The sequence below is a fragment of the Symphalangus syndactylus genome, chromosome 4 (assembly GCF_028878055.3).
Source record: "Symphalangus syndactylus isolate Jambi chromosome 4, NHGRI_mSymSyn1-v2.1_pri, whole genome shotgun sequence".
In the NCBI taxonomy this organism is placed as follows: Eukaryota; Metazoa; Chordata; class Mammalia; order Primates; family Hylobatidae; genus Symphalangus; species Symphalangus syndactylus.
The window spans coordinates 146,586,136-146,600,911 of record NC_072426.2 but is presented as its reverse complement, the minus strand read 5'-3'; the positions used below and the strand labels follow the sequence as shown (position 1 = coordinate 146,600,911).

At 38.8% G+C, this 14,776-nt stretch overlaps 1 protein-coding gene across 4 annotated transcripts in view; it reads right to left on the bottom strand.

Annotated features, from left to right (window-relative positions):
* Positions 1-14,776, bottom strand: part of GALNT7 (polypeptide N-acetylgalactosaminyltransferase 7) — a 155,319-nt gene that overhangs the window by 45,153 nt on the left and 95,390 nt on the right. The gene's annotated exons all lie outside the window — the stretch shown is intronic.

Here is a 14,776-nt window from a genome sequence, read left to right as displayed (position 1 = left end):
CGGATTTCTCATGTTTAGAACCATCCTCTTGGTGCTCTCCTCACAACAGTGAGTTCTGGTGAGATTTGGTTGTTTAAAAATGTGTAGCTCACCCTCCACTCTCTCTTGCTCTCAGTCTCACCACGTGAGACATGCTCCTACTTTGCCTTCTGCCGTGATTGTAAGCTTCCTGAGGTCGTCCCCAAAGCCAAGCATATGTCAGTGCCATGCTTGTACAGCCTGTGGAACCATAAGCCAATTAAACCTCTTTTCTTCATAAATTACCTAGTCTCCATTATTCCTTTACAGCAATGCAAGAATGGCCTAATACGTCACTGTTAAACCCAGTTATCAAAATCAATAGACTGAGGGGAGTGAATTTTACCCAAGTGTTCATTTTCTATGGACACTAGTTGGAATGACACAAAGTATGCTCCTTGGGAACACAGTATGGTAGATTTTATTCCACATAGTGCATTACACATAGCAAAATAAAAAATCTAAGCGTCAAAAGAAATTTATAGATTAAAATTCCGCATTATCCCTCTCTGGAAATGCCGCATTTTGTCGTCTTTCCCAAAAAATACTGCTATAATAATTCAGATGTGGACTGGACAACATATGAGATCAACGCTACAACTCTCAGTCTGGATATAATTCCTTTACAAGTATAATCTAAAATTATATTGGCACTGTATTTTTGCAACTATATCGTATTGCTATCTCACAATTCCCTAAAATTTTTCTCCCCAAATTACTATTAAGTCCAATGTTTCCCATTTTGTATTTTAGCAGTTGAACTTAGTATAAAATACCATGTTTACATTTATTGCATTTTATATTGTTCGTTTAGGTGCATGTTCCAGCAGGTTCTGCCCTCTTTGGTTTTTGTCATTTGTTGTGTATAACCATCCCTTCCAGTTTTCTATGTTGAAAATTGGATTAATGTGATTCCACTTTATCTACTGTTTATATGGAGGAATATGAGGTCAAATATTGTTTTAAAGCTATGTGTTTTCCCTGAGAGGTTGATATCACTCCATTTATCACTTTCACTTAATTGCACTATCATTCAAACTACATTTATTTCTCTTCTCCACGGGGATCTGAAGACTTTACTCAAATATCTTGCTAACTCACACTGCATGAGGTATCTATCACACAGGCTCCTGATCTACTAAGGTAAACACATGTCTTCTTTTAGGTATAGCTATGACTTTGGTCTGACTCTTTTTCATAGCCCCATGCTGGTACCAAGTGATGGCTACTTTTTAAATGTGTTTAAATGATCTCCCTTAAGTACTGTGTATCAGTGACAAGTTTCCAAGAACAAGTTTTCTCTCTCCCCTTTGAAAAATATAAGGTACTATTTTCCCACCGCCAGTTTCCTAAAATTTCTCCTCTTCTCTCCAGTACCTGAGGATTACTGACAGTACTTCCTCTCAAACTCATCTGGCAAGTTCCTCAATAGCTGGTGCTGTAAGAGGCTTTAAAGGCTTTAACAAATCTAGTGCACTCTTAAGATGTCAGTTATACTTTCACAATATGGAAATCACTCCTGCAGATAACTAAGAAGGAAACAAAAAAGTATTGCACATCTTTCTTTCTTCTCATAGGTTAAAATCATATAATATGCCCTAATAATCTGCCTACTCTTTGCTTTTTCATTATTTTACTCTGAACAGAATTTAAAGCAATTTTTTAATCGTTGCAGACAACATTTGGAATACATATCTAGAATGTCTCCTGTTTTTCTGAAAGCTGTTCCATCACTTGGCCCTACTGAGGTCCCCTTCTCTAAGAATCTCCTTAAACAGCAGTTCCCAAGAAAAAGCAACCATGTGATGTCATCCCTAGGCCATCAAAATGGACTCAGAGTGCACACCTGTTTGAGAAGTGACAATCAGAGTCCTTCTGTGCAAACTCTGAGCTTCTGAAACTCTTGTTGGTTTCTACTAGGCTCTTGCATTGTCAGGCAAGGACTGGACAGCTATTTTCATGGAGAAGCAGAGAGAAAGAAGTAGAGATGAGAGTTCATGAACTCTGAGAAAGATAGAGCACATGACTTTAGTTCTCAACTTTTCAGTTTGTACTTCCGAGTCTCCCACAGCCACCATGTGTACTTCCTGACCTTGGGTTCTATGAGATACTCATATATCCTTTCAACTACTAGCTCGCACCACCCCACTCCACATTTTTTTGTTTGTTTTAAGGTTAAACTAGTTAAGCAGATTTGTTTATGGGCAAATAATCCATGTCTAACATGCTACACTTGATATTTTTGTAAATTTTAGTTTATTATATATTAATGAACTAAGACTTAAACTGAGAGCTTTTCACTAAGTTTTAGTCAATCAATCAATCTATCTATCTTCTCTTTAAATTTGAGATTACTGGAGATCTTCCTCTATGGTCATTGTTGAAGTTACAGGAAGGTAAGCTAGAGACAGAGATGGTACTACTTGGTAGGTCCTAAAAATTGTTATAAATATGCAAAATTGATTAAACTTAAGAGAATTACATATGCTCACCAAACAAGAAGCTGATATATAAAATATTGTTTGAAATGAGAAAAAATAAAACAAATTTTCATGCAACCTAGTCATCACTGGAAACTCTGCCTGCAAACTCTGGTTACAATGAGAAGGTTGCTTGGCAAACACAGAATCTGTTTTAATGGCTGATGCCTTACAGTTTTGAAGCTCCCTGCTTCCTCCTCAATAGGGTGTGCTGAACAGACTAAATTTATACTGACTGACTCAAACTCCCTCTCTGATGGATAGCTAGTGGTACAATAATCACATCTTTTCTTAGGTTCCCTTATTCTAACCCCCATGTAGACTATTCTTTTCTTGATAATACTATATATTCTTTATTTTAACTAGACAAAATAAAACTGAGGTTATAGTTTTTTATTTAATCATTTTCTCAAACGATGCCTGGATTCCTTGAAGACTTTCTCTTCTTTTCCTTGGCTAATAGAGACTATAAGATAACCTAGTTACCTTTTTCCAATGTTATCATCAATCAATCCCCGTGAAGGTCAAAATTAAGCCTATAATTCTACCTTATCATCTCCAAGATTAAAATGTCAGCAAAACTAATCATCAGAAGTTCTGCTCTTAGCCAAAACAGCATTTTCATGTATTATGTCAAAACTCAATACATACTTGTTGATTTGATTCCAAAAATTTTCCTGGGACTACTCCTTTGTCACAGGAGTACTGTATCACAGAACATTACCCATTTTCCTCATTAATGAATTAAATATTAATGAAAAGGGGAATAAAAATGTTTACTTGTTGCTCTATTTAAGGCTGAAAGTCAAAATCAATGCACATGGAATTAATGGATGGGTCTGCCTTTCAGAATGAAACTAGATAATTAAGAAAGTATGGCTGTTAACTACAATCCTTGCTTTGGAGTATACTGTATGGTACCATAGTTGGAAGGTAGGACCCATTTTTGAAGGTAGCACCAGTTGGTGGCTTTAGCTCCTCATGCCCATATATCCCTATCAGGTCCACCCCTTCCAATCAGCTCAATCTAAATAAAACAGTGTTTGCCATGTGTGCAGGGTTTTAAGACAAGCATCCCTAGTTCCAAGCAGGTTACTGCATCTGAACTTTTCCTGGGACAGATTTCACTTTCTGAGGCAGAGAGTTGAGATGCATAGATTTATTTCATGTCTAAATAATCAATGGGTTTGGAGGAAAGTGGACCATTGTTAGCAGTACAGCAGGGCTAGTACCAGTAACTTTCCACCTTAACATGGCTGAATCCTAGGGCTGGAAAGCTACAAAAAGCTCATAAAAACCATTGCTGCATGTAGCTCATGAAACAAAGAGCTGTACCATGATCTGCCAGACCACTTGTGGCCTTCTCTGACCCACAGCTCACTGAAAAGCTTATATTTGTGTTTATTTCCATTTTCTCTACTCTGCTGTGAGGTAGCCAGTTTCCTGGCACTCCCATAGTCTGTGGGATGCAGCTGTCCAGGCATTATCATGACAACACCTTTCTTATCTCAGTTCTCCACTCAGAGCTCGGCTGCCAGTGATCCTCAAACACAGTAACGGTATGGTTAGAATTCACAAAGGAAGCCAGAGGCTTCTTAAAGGTCACATCATCATTGGACCATTCAGCTTGCAGTCTCTACTATAACCTTAAATAATGTGTACAAACACTGGGACAGAAACGTTCGAATACAGTTTTAGAGAACACCTCAGTCTCAGCCATCCCCTGATGTTCCTCCTCACTTAGTGTCCTAATGAGCCCCCAAAAATGAGAAAGTTATGCTTCCCATGTTGAGATACCATGACAGAAGATGTAGGTGAGAACTTCACAGCTGACCGGTGTTAAGAGTGGCTGCATGGGGATGACTATACTTCCTTTTGGTGAGGACATTAGAGGCGTCAGGGGCTATGACCATGGAGTCACTGAGCACTGGCTGCAAGAGCAGCAGAGGAGAGACCACAGCAGTGAGCCACAGAGAAGGCACATGAGCATCCATGAGGAATCCAACAGGATCCATTCCCAAGCATATGTTCAGCATCCCCAGCTGACTCCCAGAACTAGTTGTGAATTTGAGGGAGTTAAAATTCTAGCAGAATAGATAGTATTTAAGCCAAATAAATAGTGATTTTGCTATTAGTTATTGTGATCTCCTTTTATCCCAGACTGAGGCAATGCAGTTCTAATAGCTCTGCTATTAGTTTTCAAAGCACTTTAATACATGTTATCTCATGTGAGTTTCACAGTAACCCAGTGAAATAGGAAGGGCAGGCATTATTATTATTATTCATTTTATATATAAAGAAACTGAGGCTCTGTTAGGTTTTATGATTTGCTTAAAGTCACACAGTGAGTGACAGCAGCAAGATTTAAAAATGAATCCTTTGACTCTATCTTGAAGGCTCTTTCCTTAAACCTACAAGTTTACTAAGAATTACACACAAATATATGCTTAAACAACATACAGGAAAATAAATTCCTTATTTTCACCCAATACCCAGGGAATACATGGCCACCAACAAAATGACTGCACACAGCTCAGAGAATGTCGGTTTAATTTTAAAGGCTGAGGATACTAAATATGTTATGGAAAATTAAGAATACTGAACTATGTCTTTTGGGTAGCTATTTTCAAATTTTCTTTTTTTGAAAAGGAAAACATACTCAGACAGATGTATCCAGTTAATGATTTGAAATCTCAAACCACAATTTAGAGAAAAAAAATCTGGCAGGGATTCCTAGGACTGGACATATGTTCTTGTATATTTCTTCAAAACTCCCTGGGAAAGGAAAAAAAGAACATTTCACAGTGTAAGCCATATGTTTATAGCTATATTGGACTCTCATTTCAAATATGAGCTTACATGCCATATTCTGTTACAGAAGTACCAGCTTATCAAACACCAATATATTTGAGCTGAAACAACAGGAGTAAGGATCAACATTGGGCACCATGCATGGATGTATAGATAACCTAACAGTCTAAGCAAACAAAGGTCTGCATTTTTGACTTAGTTATTAATTTATGCTACACCTTATTCCACAAGGACTTTGAGCAGCTTACAAAGACATACAGAATAGAACAGTATTACAAAAGTTAAAAATAGAAGGAAGGAAAAAGATGGATAAAGAAAGAATGAGAGGAAAAAGGAGGAGGAATCAAGAATGAGGTTTTACAAGTAAATACCAGACGGTCAAGGGCTACTGTGTGCACAATTCTGGGGTATGACTGACAATGAGCACACTATGAATGCACCACCCCAAGTGAGTAGCATGGTAGGTTGGGTATACCAAATACTTCTTATGGGTAAATCACAATATTGGCTTGAATTTTCTAGCAAGAAAACCTGGTGAGGTCTGTGTTTAACAAACCAGTTGTTCAGAAGAAGTACAATATTCATGGTGTGAAGATCAGATGGGATTTTTTGTTGTTGTTTTTAAACAACAACAGGGGCCTCCTTATGGTAAACACAGTAATGAGTTTCACTGTGCTGTTTTTCATGAAGACTTCAATGGAGACCAATGGCATTGTACCAAGGTGCAAGTCAGTAAAAAACAGTTGTGCAGAGAACAAGTTGGGAATTTAAGTTCAACACAGATTTGAAAATCACACTTTACAAACATTCCTTAAAATATTTATTGAGTCATCTCTCCGAATCCATGTTTCATCACTCAGTGAGTGATTATATGCCTTCTCGATGTACTCTAATTACAATGAGGAAATGACATCAACCATATGGAGGACTTAAATTTCCAAAAGCAAATTTCAACACTGTTAATGACTGAAGAGGTACAGTCTTACAGTAGCAGCATGATAACTTTAGGCTGGAGTTAGTAAATAATTTCTCAAAAGAGAATGGTTAGATATTACAAGATTGGTTGCAAGATAGGTTGTAATATTTACTTACGGAAGTCTTAAACGTTGATAGTAATTACCCTATAGCAAAATGAGGAGATGTACTAGATCATTTTTTGAAGACCCTTTCCACTGTAAAACAAATATGGAAAAGAGTATGTAATATACAACGGTTAACATTTATTAACTCACAGAACAGATATATTCTGGGGTTAGTAAGAATATATGTTGGCTACACTTAGTAATTTATCTTGTTAAAGATATTAGGAAACAAGTAGTTCATTTAGCATATAATTGATACATATGAGATGTTTAAAAATGTTGTAGAGGAGAAAATTTGGTAACACTATTTCAAAAAATTATTGCAGTAGTCTACCTCATTTCCAGAATCAATTGAGTTATCTTTACTTCTCTTTTTACATCTCTGCTTCATTGTAATTTTCCAGAAAATCAAATCTTTCTGAGGCGAGTGAGTCACAAAGAGTGAGTTGAAGTTAGTTATCAAATAGTTTATGGCTCAAAGATGGGATAGAATTATAAGAACTGAGATGGTATGTTAATTCTCACTCTGAAAGAGGCAGATGCCAGAAAATCTCAAACCAAAATTTTAGAAAACATTTTAGTTCACTTAAAATCTGGCAGGGAACCCAGTGACTTAACTCATGTGAACACTGCATGTAAGCTAAGGTCAACTGTCATCTTGAAATAGTATCAGTTTGTTGCATTCTCTCCTGAGAGTCCCTCAATTTCTAATGGTCTACAGATAGTCCATATACAGGGGGAGACCATTACCAAAGGAGAAAAAAAAAAGAAAAATGGAAAAGGGCAAAACGAATATATTCTGTATGAAGTGGAAGCAGTAAGGGACAGGGATGGAGAGCAGAGGAGAGACTCCAGAGTTGACAAAACACTACCAAGTAAAAGGAACCAGTTATTAATCCTTTGATTTAGTGATTCCACTAGGAATTTGTCCTCTTGAAATAATCAATGATGGGTACAAAGATTGAGCCATAAGTGGGTTCCTCACAGCATTGTTTACAATAGTGAAAACCTGAAAATAATCCAAATGTCCCAAAATAAAGGATGGATGAAATAAATTGTGGTCATCCATGCAGCGGACCATATAGCTAGCAAAATGGTGTTGCACAAAAAATATTTAAAGATACATAAAAATGTGTAAAAACAATCTTAATAAAATTTTAGAAATAATATATAACATCTAACCTCATCTTTTAAAACGACCTCATATTTTAAAAATATACTACTTGGGGCCAGGCACAGTGGCTCACATCTGTAATCCTAGCATTTTGTGAGATTGAGGTGGGTGGATCACCTGAGTTCGGGAGTTCGAGACTAGCCTGGCCAACGTGGTGAAACCCCATCTATACTAAAAATACAAAAATTAGCCACACCTGATTTCAGGTGCACACCTGAAATCCCAGCTACTCGGGAGTCTGAGGCAGGAGAATCACTTGAACCCAGGAGGCAGAGGAGGTTTCAGTGAGCTGAGATCACACCACTGCACTCCAGCCTGGACAACAGAGCAAGACTCTGTCTCAATAAATAAATAAATAAATAAATGAATAAATAAATAAATAAATAGTTTAACATAAATCTATGTATTACTTGACTCGTAGGATTACAGGTGATTGTTTTTACTTTCTTCTTTTAAATATTCTACTAAACATAAATACTTCTTTCCTTTTTTCAAAATATTTAAAATTGCTACTTAAGACAACTACAAGTGAACAGAACATTACTCTGGCAGCTTCATAATCAGCAAACCCCTGGGCAAATGATCTAGCATGATACCTTTATTCTCATAAAAAATAATACATTAAAGCTTTCCCCAGAACAACAATGTCACCTTACTAACAGAATTAGACCAAATTTTGGTATTCACTTTGCAGGTGGCTTTGCTGAAAATGCATCTATTCTAAAAAGCAAGGGCATATTTTAAAAAGCATTACTATTTATACCCATTCTCATTTTGATTCAATAGGTTAATTGAAAGATTTGCAAATTATACTTAGGGGAACTTTGTGCTTCACTGCTGCCAGTTTTTTCCCTTCTGATATTAGCTGGTTATTCCATCTAATATATAGTCCTTCTAGATAGCTGTCATACTGATACAGCAGGAGCCTGCACAGAATGCAGCTGCCAAGAAGACTGCTGTTTCTCAGAGGGCTGCAGCAGCTAAAAGCAAAGATAAATGTGCTTAAGCGGGAAAGGAAAACACAAACAAAGATACAAGAGCTCTGCTGGAAGAAATCTTTTACAAGGGCCAGTGGCCAACTTTTGGTGGTTTATAAATCCAAAGAGGAAAACAGAGCTTCTGAATTCCAGTATAATGTTCCAAATATTACTGAGTAAATATGTTTAATTATCACCACTTTAAAGCATTTCATGTAGAGGAAAAATTATATCTTTTCATAAAAAAAATCCATCAAAAACCTTAGAAATCCTAAATACTCTGAAGCAACTGAGATAGGCATCCAAGATTAGCTTCACAGCACTGACCTCTATGGTGATCTTGAATACTAAAGCCTTCATAAAAGAAAGGAGGCTGTTTCTGCAGCTTCCTCATTACCTAAGGTTTTGGAATGCAGAACATCAATTATCCCCTAAAATATTCCCCAAAACACTTGTCACAAAAACAAGCATTCTTTTTTCAATCTTCAAAACTCAAGATTTCATAGGAGCAATTTGACTGAATCCCTCAGGTACCTAATGTCTCATTTTCTGAAGCTGATGTCAATCTGCTATATCTTTATTCCGGAGAGCACATGCAATTATAAGGGTTATTGCCACAGTTTAAAGGGAAAAACGCTTCCCCTGTACCTCCAAATTATCCCACTTTAATTTCAAAGACTTCCCCATGAAATCATTCATATCTTCACATATTGCCAATAACAGTTGCCTATACTTCTGCAGAATGGTTGAAACCAGTGGCTATGGGTCCAAGTACACCTGATTATCTTTTTCTATTTTTCAGGTTCTAGAAATATGCATACATTTATATCATCTAGTTCTTTCTTCACAGGACTTTTGTAAACGACTTCTCCCACAATCAGCTGATGAGGTGGGGTGCCTCTAATTTTACTGGATATGAAACATCCTAGCATCATAACTGCAACTTTTGATCCTCAAAAAGCATTCCTTTTCCTGCATGATTACAAAATTGGACTTTGTGGCTGTGGTCTATCGGAGTTTGTTGTGTATTTCTTTGAGACCAAGATTGAGGAAAGAAACAGGTGCAATGACTACTTGGAAAGAATTTAAATTACTTCTGTTGAGGAGGAGGGAAGATTAAATCTAAAATTAATAAGTATTCCTGATAAAAGTCAAAGCTAGTTACCAGGATATTAAATAGATTCAATTCAGCAACCAACCATTTAGGAAAGGTGATACACTTGGGGCCTGAGGATATGATACTATCACATTTACGTGGTCATTAGTACCTTTGAAATTCAGATTAGGTCTGCTTATCAGCAGAGACTATTTCAGCACTAAATCTAATAAATATTCCAATCAGTGCAAAAGACCTCCTGTGTTCCATAGCTCATGTCACTAACTGCAGCAGCTTCTGTTGGGTACACTTTGGCATGATTCTAGCTGCCTTCCCAAGCCCATTTTAGCAGTTAGGTATCTATAAAAGGAGGTGGAAGATAAAGTGGGGAGGGGTGGGAAGGAGCAAAGAAAGATGAATTATGGGGGGAACATATAATAATAACTCAGCCACTTTATTTCTATTCGTTAAATGGAAAAACAATATTTGATGCTTTTTGGTCTTGACATTTCTAAAAGCCATTATCAGATTTCATTTTTGAAATAAATTAACAGGCAAAAAATATTTTGTTTTGTTCTGTGCCTCTGTTGTCTGAGTGCCCCTATAATAAGACATGCTTATCTGACAAACATCAGAGGAGCCATGCCCCTCTGAGAAACATCTTCACTGTTATTGAGATTTGGGTTTATTATAATGGGGTACTGGGCATTTTGCCCGCTAACTATAAATATTTCTGTGATTAACCTGAGCCCCATACTAAATATACAAAAATTCAGTGGCTCCTTATTATTTGTGGATTCTATGTCCACAAATGTGGATTGCAATTGGAGATGCCTGATGGGCATGCACACGAGGATGTTCTGTTTCTTGTTTCTGCTCACAGAGAAAACAAGTGTGCGGGTGCGGTGGCTTACGCCTGTAATCCCAGCACTTTGGGAGGCCAAGAAGGGCAGATCACGAGGTCAGGAGATCGAGACCATCCTGGCTAACACGGTGAAACCCCGTCTCCACTAAAAATACAAAAAAAAAAAAAATTAGCCGGGCGTAGTGGTGGGCACCTGTAGTCCCAGCTACTCGGGAGGCTGAGGCAGGAGAATAGTGTGAACCCGGGAGGCGGAGCTTGCAGTGAGCCGAGATCGCGCCACTGCACTCCAGCCTGGGCTACAGAGCGACACTCCGTCTCAAAAAAACAAAACAAAACAAAACAAGTGTCCTATTTGCAGTTTGTTTGGTGCCACAGATTTTCTCATTTTTGTGCTTTTAGTTGGTAATTTTGCTGTTTAAAACAGCCTCCCGAGAATAATGTTCTACCTGGTATTCCTAAGCACAAAGATGCTGTGCTGTGTCCTGTGCAGAAAATCCATGTGAGACAAGCTTTGTTTGGGTGCGAGTTACAGTGCTATTGGCCCTGAGTTCAGTGTAAACCCATCAACGTTATGGGTAAAATAAAGTGTCTTTAAATAGATACATGCCTAAAACAAGGTTAGGTTGGTGCGAAATAATTGTGGTTGTTGTCATTAAAAAAATTGCAAAAACCACGATCACTTTTGCACCAACCTAACATTTTTCTTCACTTCTCTTGACACAAATTATAGATTCAATCATCCAGCACTTACAAGCAAGCATTTCTTTATCTTAGGTTGACCTTAAGAACTTCTTTGTATTTACTCACTTCCTTTACTTTATTTACTCACTTCTCCTTTATTTACTCACTTCTCCTCTTTTGTAGTAAGACAGCAGGATGAAATACAATGAAGAGGGTACCATATTTTAAAGATAAGGCTGAATACCACACACCCGGCATGATGAGAGGCCTATACAGAAAAAAGAGCTTCTGAAGCTTCTCTATGCCACACAAGGGATGAAGGTGGCCTCCAACAACTGTGACCTCCAACCAGTGGGGCTCATGTGTGATATGCCTTTTATGTCATTTAGCACATTTGTTCCCCACAATAACTTTACAAGCCAAGTATTACTATCCACAATTGCTAGAAGAGGAAACCAAAGCTCCCTAAATGCTCAATATCATGCTCATAACTTTCAGCTCTGTATGGGATTCCCAAAGTGAACCTCATGTGTACTTAACGAACTTGGCACTCTCGGATACCATGCAGCACCCCTCATTTTCTGTGAGCTCTGCTTGCTGAGGTGAAGACTCTGCTGCAAAGGGGCCCCTGCTCCTGTGAAGCTGGTCCCCCTGCTGTGCCTATTCTAAGGAAAGGCCATTGCTGATGACATTTGCTGGTCTGTGCCCAGGCATGGTTTCCTGTCGCTGCAGAAGCCACTGGCTGGTAATCTGCCCACGGGTGTCCACAAACCCTCAAGTATAGAAATTTGCCATCCTTGAGTTTGACAGGCATTTTAATGGAACACTCTTTCAGTGTATCTCCCTAGCATTCAGGTATGCGTTTCAGGGGCCAGGCTGGAGGGTGATCTAAGTGACAGGCATGGTACAATGGTAAATTTTGCCCATACCCTCAACACTGATCCTCTACTCCTAGGCCATACTAAGGTGGCTTTTAAAAATTAATATATGATAATAGTACCTATTTATGGGATACATGTGATATATGGATACATGCATATAATGGGTAATGATCAAAGCAGGGTATTTAGGATATGCACCACCTCAAACATTTATCATTTCTTTGTGTTGGGAACATCCCAAATATTCTTTTCTAGTCCTTTTGAAACACACAATACATTGTTGTTAACTATGGTCACCTGCTGTCCTATTGACCATTAGAATTTATTCCTTCCAGCTAACTGTATGTTTATAGCCATTAGCCAACCCCTCTTTATCCCATGTCCCAGCCCTCCACACACACACATGCACACACACACACACACACACACACACACACCCTTCCCAGCCTCAGGTAGCCATCATTATACTCTCTACCTCCATGAGATCAAATTTTTTAGCTCCCACGTGAGTGAGAACATGCAATACTTGTCTTTCGTTGCCTGGCTTATTTTTAACATAATGTCCCCCAGGCTCATCCATGTTGCCGAAAATGGCAGGATTTTATTATTTTTATGTCTCTTATTAATAGTATGACTTCTTACAACTTAGATTTAAACAGAGGCCCTTCTACATACAATTGGAATTTTCTATGTCCACATTTAAAAAGAGTTACCTTGGGATTGATAACATACTTCTTTTGCTCCTAAGTAAAAATTTTTATTACTATAAAATGTTTCACAAATGTATCAAAAATACTACAATTAAAACTATTGCTCTGATCAACACACTTTCCTGCTCTTTTCTCTGGTATAGTGAAAGGTCGGTCCTAGAAGATCTGGATTCATTCCTCTCAGACACTTAATTTAATCCTGGATGATCACATACTGTTTACACTTGGGATTCCTTATCCACAAAGTGAGGGATCTCTCATAGTACCAAGGAACCCCTCTGGCCCCCTTCAGTTCTAAAATTCTTTTCTTTTCTTTTTCTTTTTATTTTTTGAGACAGAGTCTTGCTCTGTTGCCCAGGCTGGAGTGCAGTGGTGCGATCTCAGCTCACTGCAACCTCCGCCTCTAGGGTTCAAACAATTCTTGTGCCTCAGCCTCCTAAGTAGCTGGGATTACAGCCACACGCCACTAGGCCCAGCTAATTTTTTTGTATTTGTAGTAGAGACGGGGTTTCACCATGTTGGCCAGGTTGGTCTCGAACTCCTGGCCTCAAGTGATCCATTTACCTCAGCCTTCCAAGATGCTGGGATTACAGGCGTGAGCCACTGAGCCTCGCCAGTTCTAAAATTCCATGACGCATTTAATATATTATGAGCAAGGTTCTTGAAGCGTCCAAGCCATTCCCTTTAAAAGCTACCATGTGACTCCCCAAGTGCAATCTTATGCACTGGGCTCCCATCCATTCTGATAAGCAGTTTATCTGGGCCATTTGAAGAGTGAGATGAAAGCAAAGCTCTACACTCAGAAAAAAGAAATGAAAAAGGTAAAAACTCTGAAAAGACATGTGGAAGAAATTCAAGACAATCCCATATTGCTTCAGAGAAGGAAGAAGGGAGAGAGACAGGGTGTGGGGTGGGGGATAGAGGAAGATTAGGGGGAAGGAGGGGGTCTGGGGGGGCAGAGAGACAGAGAGAGAGAGAGAGGTGCTTACGCCACCATCACTGTTAGTAAAACAGCCAGCATGTACTTGCTGCTTACCATGTGCTAGGTGGTGAGCTAAGCATGTCACAAACCTGAGGTCATGTAGAGAAGGCTGGTAAGGCTAAAGGATAAGGAAATATAGGGGATGATAAGCTTTTAGAACAAAAAAATAAGTTTTCTATGTTCTAAAAGTCATGAATGTGTATATAGAGATATGCGGAAAGACCATGACAACTATTCACCAAACAGTAGCTGGCTCTGGAAAGGTCACTTCTTGGTATGTCAGGCAAAATGGGTTTCTTCCACCCCTGGAGCTGGCACAAACAAAGGCTAATAGAGGGAGACATTCTCATAACAGGATCATATCCTGGAAATGCTAGCAGGGTTGAGCTTGGCAATATAAAATGACGGACTGTCCTCTAGCTAATCCATCTGGTCCCCTGCCTGCTCCTAGGGAAACCGAAGAAGGACAAGCCTGGTATCCTAGCTGCCAGTCTGATGCTCTCCTTGCCAGGATGGGCACAGTGTTGAGTGGCTTGTACATGAAGCACAAGTTTTGCCAAACAGTGCAAGTTGCTAAAGTGCTGGGATCAAAGCAGCATTTGCTTCTGCACCAATACTAGGTAGCCAAGTCAATAGATGCCGCACCTATCGCTATTTTCCAAAAAGAGCTGTCACACCTGGCAGTGGCCCAAGGGCTGTGAAGCCACTCCACCCTCCAGGATGCAGGAAGAGGCAACACCACAACAGAAAGCATGCCACAAAGCTCAGGCTCGAGTGATAACAGCTGCACACCAGCTGCTTGCTGGCTGGTTCTATTCAGCTTTTCTATCTAGAGAAACAATTGTGAAACACCCAGGGGAGAATGTAGAAACACAGAAAAACTTAATTTTAAAATGAGAGAGACCTGGGAAAACATCTAGGTCTCAGGTTTCCAAACTTATTGGAGGACCCCAGGGATTTCAAGAAGGTACCAAGAACAAAAGTATAGAGTTGCCTAGGAAGTCACTTGAAAAAGGATT